The 7,308-nt window shown below is 45.7% G+C and overlaps 1 pseudogene across 1 annotated transcript; it reads left to right on the top strand.

Annotated features, from left to right (window-relative positions):
* The first annotated feature begins 4,096 nt into the window (after nucleotides 1–4,096).
* LOC309663086 (thioredoxin, mitochondrial pseudogene) lies at nucleotides 4,097–6,691 on the top strand (annotated as a pseudogene). The gene has a single exon. The product of its transcript is annotated as a thioredoxin, mitochondrial pseudogene (transcript).
* The last annotated feature ends 617 nt before the right edge of the window (nucleotides 6,692–7,308 follow it).

Raw genomic sequence — 7,308 nt, 5'->3', positions numbered from 1 at the left:
AATTCAGGGGTTAGGACTTGGCGCTTTCATTGCCAGGGCTGTGTTCTGTCCCTGGTCTTGGGACTAAGATCCCACAAGCCACGCAGCTCGGCAAAAAATCAAATGCTAACAGGGTGCTGAGCAACAGGAACTCTTCCGCGTTGCTGGTGGGAATGCGAAACGTAAGACCACTTTGGAAGACAGTTTGGCAGTCTCTTACAAAGCAAAACATACGATCCAGCAACCATGCTCCTAGGTGTTTACCCAACTAAGTTGAAAACTTATGTCTGCACAAAAACCCGCACAGGAATGTTCAACAGTTTTACTCACCAAACACCGAAAGCAACCAAGATGGTCCTCAGTAGGTGAATGGATAAACAAACTGTGGCACATCCACACAATAGAATATCATTCTGCAATAAAAAGAAATGAGCTATCAAGGCATGGGAAGACAAGGAGGAACTTTAAATGCCTATCACTAAGTGAAAGAGGCCAATCTGAAAAGTCTACATACTGTATGAGTCCAACTCTACGGCATTCTAGAAAAGGCAAAACTGAAAAGATCAGTGGTTGCCAGGGGTTCTGGGGATGGGAAAGAAGGGACGCATATGGGGAACACAAGGGATTTTCAGGGCAGTCAATGGATTCTGCATGATACTGTAGTGGCAGATACATGACATTTTGCATTTGTCCAAACAGGTAGACCTGTACAGAAACGGAAGTGAACTCCAATGTCAGCTGTGGATTTTATCAATATTGATTCATTCATTGTAACAAATGTACTACTGTTACACAAAAGATGTTAACACTGGAAATGGTGTGTGGGAGGAGGAAAATTGGGAACTCTCTGTACTATATGCTAAACCGTTCTGTACATCTAAAACTGCTCTTTAAAAAAAAGTCTATTATTTAAAAAAAAAAAAAAAAGACAGTAGGAAGAGGTGTTAAACTTCTCGTGAGAATTACTGCCCAGTTTTCATGGAATCCAATATGTAATTTCATCGAGGCCCATCTAACGGCTCCTAACACATAGGCCAATATTTGTTTGCATGACTGGCCTACTCAGAAAGGCCTGCGAGTCCAGGAGTCGTGTGCTCCATGCCGCAGTGGCCTCTCGGTGATGTTTGCAGAGCATGTCTCAGCTGTGAGGAAGCATCTGCCACAAGCTTCTCGTATGAAACAAAGAAGAGGGGTATGCTCGCCAACTTCACTTACAACCCTCTGGCCGAGGTTTGCTTTGGGGCTTGCTTCTACTTTTCCTCAGGGAGACTGGAACCGAAACTACAAAGGGAGATGGTTGTATCAGGTGGTAGCACGTGGTGAACGCACTTGGAGAAGTAAACAGGAGTGAGGACAGAGATTTCCATCACCTGCCTGCCGTGGATGTGAGATGAGGTGGGTGGTCGCCCCTTCTGCTCCCCTTGACCTGGGTAGGCATCCAGTCTTTTTTTCAAGATAGGATGAATTGTGTCTCCCGCCTCAAATTCATATGTTGAAGTCCTAACCCCCAGCACCTTAGCATGCGACTATTTTTGGAAAGACGGCCTTTAAAGTAGTAAATAAATCAAATGCAGTCATTAGGGTGACCCTTCCTTATCCAATCTGACTGGTGTCCTTATAAGAAGAGGAGACTGGGACACAGACATGCACAGAGGGAAGACCGTGTGAAGACACAGCAAGGAGGGAGGACTCGGGAGAAACCCACCCTGCCGACACCTTGACTTGAACTTCCAGCCTCCAAGACTGTGAGAAAATAAGTTCTGTTTGTTTCTCATTCTTTTTGGCTACGCCGAGTGCAGGATCTTAGCTCCCCGATCAGGGATCGACCCCGTGCCACCTGCATTGGGAGTGCAGAGTCTTAACCGCTGGACCGCCAGGGAAGTCCTAATAAATTTCTGTTATTTAAACCACCCAATCTTCGGTGCTTTGTTATGGCAGCACGAGCAGCAAATGCATGTGAGTTATTGCTGTTTCTTTTCTATTTGGAATGTCACATTCACTTCACATCCTTTGAATACTGAAAACACCTCACATTGGGCATGGGGATGTTCGTGCACAGTGTCGAATTTGATCCTCCCAGTAATACTGGAGGGCAGGGATTTTTATCTCCAATGCTCAGAGTAAAAGACTTGGCCCAAGAGGTTAAAGGATTGAGAGGAGGGGGTTTGTAAGCACTTCTACGCCCCAGACCTTCTTTGGCAAGTTACTGACTATATTGATTACCACTGCATAAATACATAAAATAATATACATAAGATTACAAGGAAACTCGATTCTGTAAAAATATAGTTAAATTAAAAAAAGAAATTCCAATGTCATAATACATGTGCTTCTTTCTCAGTACTTCCAATCATAAGCTCTAGAGGTGGTACTAATAACTTCTGTCATTTCAAAGTAGTGGTGGGTACAAATAAAATCTGCTTCAACTCTAACCTGCTCTGAAAATACATCAGACTTCTCTTGGTGACAAATTGGTAACAAATCAAAGATACAGTTAATGCTACTGTCATCTCCTCTATAGTCATAGTTGTCAGAAATGCTCAATTTGGGTTAACTGCAGAGGTTTTCCCCATCCATGTTCATGGACCCCCTGCAATCTCTCCCTGGGACCTTCCTGCCAAGGGAGGAAGTGCAAGCTGCATCCCATGACTCTCTATGGCCCTTCTGCCTACCTAGACTCATCCATGCCACCACCATGGACCCCCTCCCATGGCTCATGGGCCGGGACCCTAGAGTGAGATGACTTTAAGGGGATGCCAAAAACTTACTCATCCAGATAAGTAATACGTGCTTCCCTGGTGGCGCAGTGGTTGAGAATCTGCCTGCCAATGCAGGGGACACGGGTTCGAGCCCTGGTCTGGGAAGATCCCGCATGCCGCGGAGCGACTAGGCCCGTGAGCCACAATTGCTGAGCCTGCGCGTCTGCAGCCTGTGCTCCACAACAAGAGAGGCCGCGATAGTGAGAGGCCCACGCACCGCGATGAAGAGTGTTTATTTTGACAAAATTCAACACCCATTTATGATAAAAACTCTCCAGAAAGTGGGCATAGAGGGAACCTACCTCAACATAATAAAGGCCATATATGACAAACCCACAGCAAACATCATTCTCAATGGTGAAAAACTGAAAGCATTTCCTCTAAGATCAGGAATGAGACAAGGATGTCCACTCTCACCACTATTATTCAACATAGTTCTGGAAGTCCTAGCCACGGCAATCAGAGAAGAAAAAGAAATAAAAGGAATACAAATTGGAAAAGAAGAAGTAAAACTGTCACTGTTTGCGGAAGACATGATGCTATACATAGAGAATCCTAAAACTGCCACCAGAAAACTGCTAGAGCTAATTAATGAATATGGTAACGCTGCAGGATACAAAATGAATGCACAGAAATCTCTTGCATTCCTATACACTAATGATGAAAAATCTGAAAGAGAAATTATGGAAACACTCCCATTTACCATTGCAACAAAAAGAATAAAATACCTAGGAATAAACCAAAAAAGAAAAACAAACAAACAAAAAAACTGGTAAATGAAAACAACATTTAAAATTGTGTTGTCATTAGAGTATACACAAAGTAATTGAAGCTGTAGGTATAGAAGTGATTGCCTTGAGAAGACATGTATAATAAGGAAAGGAAGAAAGGAAGGAAGGAAAGAAGGAAGGAAGGAGGGGAAGAAGGAAAGGAAGAAGGAAGGAAGAGAAGGAAGGGAAGGAAAGGAGAGGTCTTCAAAAATAGGGAGATTTAAGTGGCATTTAAGTAAACCTGCCAAAGGGAGCAGTGGCAATCAAGGGACCTGAGTATTAATTAGGAATGACTGATCACGTGAGTCCCATGAGGGTAGGGATCACATCTGCTTCTCATTTCTGGAGCAGAGCACCTAGCACAGTACCTGGCCAGTAGATGCTCCATTCGCAATTGTCCAGTGTTGTCCGTGGGGCAGGAAAGCTACAAATACCATTGGCTGCGGCAACTGGGTGACTGGGGATGTGTGCAAGCTGGATGGCAGGCAGTGAGTAAAGAAATGAATAGGGAACAGAAGTGCCCTTGACCGGTGGGGAGGGCCGCGTTGTGCACCCCTCTGCTCTCGCTGCAGGGAGATGGCTTAGCGACTTCTCCTGGGGAGGTTCCTGGCCTCCATAATCTGCAGGAAGCCCTCTCAGAGTCAGTGGGCGCCCCTTGCCTCCAGGGCCCTGCAGACCCCACAGCGCAGTCCTAATAACCTGACAGTAACACCCAGCCAAGCCCAGTCAATATACACCACCAGAGTCTGTACAATGACCTTTAACATCCAGGATGGACCAGACTTTCAAGACTGAGTTGTCAACAGTGAGACACCAGTGGTTGTGGATTTCCATGCACAGTGATGTGGTCCCTGCAAGATCCTGGGGCCAAGGTTAGAGAAGGTGGTGGCCAAGCAGCATGGAAAGGTGGTGATGGCCAAGGCGGATATTGATGACCACACAGACCTCGCCATAGAGTATGAGGTATCAGCTGTGCCCACCGTGCTGGCCATCAAGAATGGGGATGTGGTGGACAAGTTTGTGGGCATCAAGGATGAGGACCAGCTGGAGGCCTTCCTGAAGAAGCTGATTGTCTGACAAGCAGGGAAGCGTCCTGACTGCCCCTGCCCACCTGGGCCCCGTGGTCCCGGGGGACCCAGATAGAACTCATAGCCCTTCTGTGCCGGCCCTTCCTACCTCCTTCCTCTGCCTGGCCCCTGTGGGTCCGTGCTTTGGAGACCAGGCCTCCAAACACAGGAGCCTCAAGTGCTCCCAACCTGGCTGACCGCCAGGGTGGCCGCCCAAGGAGCGGTGCCGCCACCGAGCTGGGACAGCCGTCTCCTCACCCACTCTCTGCTCCTTCTAGGGCTTGTTGCCGTGCTCCCAGGATGCTGGGACAGAGTCCCGGGGCCAGCCTGCAGTAACAGCTTGGTCTCCCTGCTCCCTTCTGATCTGAACCCCGGTGCCTGGCTCATCTGCCTCCTGCATTTTTCTTTCCTGCTGCTGTTTTGTAAAAAAAAAAAAAAAAAAACAGAAGAAGCAAAAAAGAAACCCAGGGCTTCCCTGGTGGCGCAGTGGTTGAGAATCTGCCTGCTAATGCAGGGGACACGGGTTTGAGCCCTGGTCTGGGAAGATCCCACATGCCGCGGAGCAACTGGGCCCGTGAGCCACAATTACTGAGCCTGCGCGTCTGGAGCCTGTGCTCCGCAACAAGAGAGGCCGCGATAGTGAGAGGCCCGCGCACCGCGATGAAGAGTGGCCCCCGCTTGCCGCAACTAGACAAAGCCCTCGCACAGAAACGAAGACCCAACACAGCCATAAATAAATTAATTAATTAATTACAAAACAAAAACAACCCATAGAATACAGTACCAACAGCAGACCCTAATACAATCCACGGTCGTTGGTGATAACGATGTGTCAATGTAGGTCCATTTATTGTAACAAATGTACCACTCTGGTGTGGGATGTTGATGATGGGGAAGGCTGTGCATGTGTGAGGGCAGGGGGAGTATATGAGAAGTCGCTGTACTTTCTACTCATTTTGCTAATGTTTTGTTATTTGTAATTTCTTCTTCTAAAAAAAAGAGGATATTAAAAAAAAAAAAAGAAATGAGTTATCAAGCCATGAAAAGACACGAAGGAACCTTAAGTGCATATTGCTAAATAAAAGAAGCCAATCTGAAAAGGCTGCATACTGAATGACTCCAACGATATGACATTCTGGGAAAGAAAGTAAAGAGATGTGATAGTCAGGGGTCAAGGGTCAAGGCGGGGTGAGGAAGTGATGATTAGGTGAAACACAGGAGATATTTAAGGCAGTGAAACTATTCTGTAGGATACCGTATTGATGGACACATGACATTATTTGTCAAAACCTACGGAACTGTATAACACAAAGAGCGAATCCTAATGCAAACTATGGACTTTAGTTAGTAATGGTATATGAATATTGGTTCATCAATTGTACTAAATTGTAACTGCACTAAGGCAAGAGAACTAAGAGAGAACTAAGAACCGCACTAAGGAGAAACTGTGAGTGGGAAAAGGAGAGGATATATGGAAACTCTCTGTACTATCTGCTCAATTTTCTTTTTTTTAATTTTATTTTACTTTATTTCTTTATTTCTTTATTTTTGGCTGTGTTGGGTCTTCGTTGCTGCACGCGGGCTTTCTCTAGTTGTGGTGAGCGGGGCCACTCTTTGTTATGGTGCACAGGCTTCTCATTGTGGTGGCTTCTCTTGTTGTGGAGCACAGGCTCTAGGCGCACAGGCTTCAGTAGTTGTGGCACGCGGGCTCAGTAGTTGTGGCTCACGGGCTCTAGAGCGCAAGCTCAGTAGTTGTGGCACATGGGCTTAGTTGCTCTGTGGCATGTGGGATCTTCCCAGACCAGGGATCAAACCCGTGTCCCCTGCATTGGCAGGAGGATTGTTAACCACTGCACCACCAGGGAAGCCCTATCTGCTCAATTTTCTGTAAACCTAAAACTGCTTTAAAAAATTGTTTATTAATTTTGTAAAAAGTGCAACCCATGGCTTGACCAGTTCTGTATATACCACTTTCTTAGGCAGTAAATTATCTTTGCAGAGCGCCTTTGGGCAACAAGCAATGATGCAGCATAGCCCACATAGACAGAAGGGTTTTGAAGACAACAAGCCTTCAAACTCATCCCCCCACTAGAGTGTGAGCAGGAATGACAGAAGGGGGAACAGAATGTGGTGTGTGGAACCCTGGGTCCCCCTTTTAGCTACAATCAAGGAGTCACTGAGCACATGAAGGCAACCTCGCAGGGGTAGCACCGCTCTAAGAAACAAGCGACACTTCTGACTTGTTTTACCCAAATAACTTAAACAAGCAAATAATAACCAAGTGATTCATCCTACATGATCTTCAGTTTTCCCATTGATACAACTGACAGTATTATGCATTATAGATGCTGCTGTGTTGTTTTCAAGCCTTCCTTGAAAGCCTTCACAAAAACGTCAAAACATCCTCGCATATGATACTGATGATAAGGAAGTGGATATGTGTGATCACATATGAGATATCTTATTAAGGGAAGTGTGGGAGGGTTCTTCTTTAGAATATTTTCAAAAAGCTCTTCTAAACACTAGATATATTTTTTATTACTTTTACTGCTGTTATTCTCCTACTTGTTACCTGAAGTTTTGTCTAAGGACCGCAGGGGTTTTCTTAACCTTACAAGTAAGTTTCTGTTGAGTAGAACCTCGTCATGCTACTTGTTGCTATTGATAGAGTTTGTTAAGCCAACAGTGAAAGCAATCTGTCCTCTCAATGCATGGTAGCACTTCAATAGTGGA

The sequence above is a fragment of the Balaenoptera physalus genome, assembly GCF_965194825.1.
Source record: "Balaenoptera physalus genome assembly, chromosome: 6".
NCBI classification, from domain to species: domain Eukaryota; kingdom Metazoa; phylum Chordata; class Mammalia; order Artiodactyla; family Balaenopteridae; genus Balaenoptera; species Balaenoptera physalus.
Note: the sequence above shows the minus strand (reverse complement) of the source record. Positions and strands in the feature narration are given on the sequence as shown.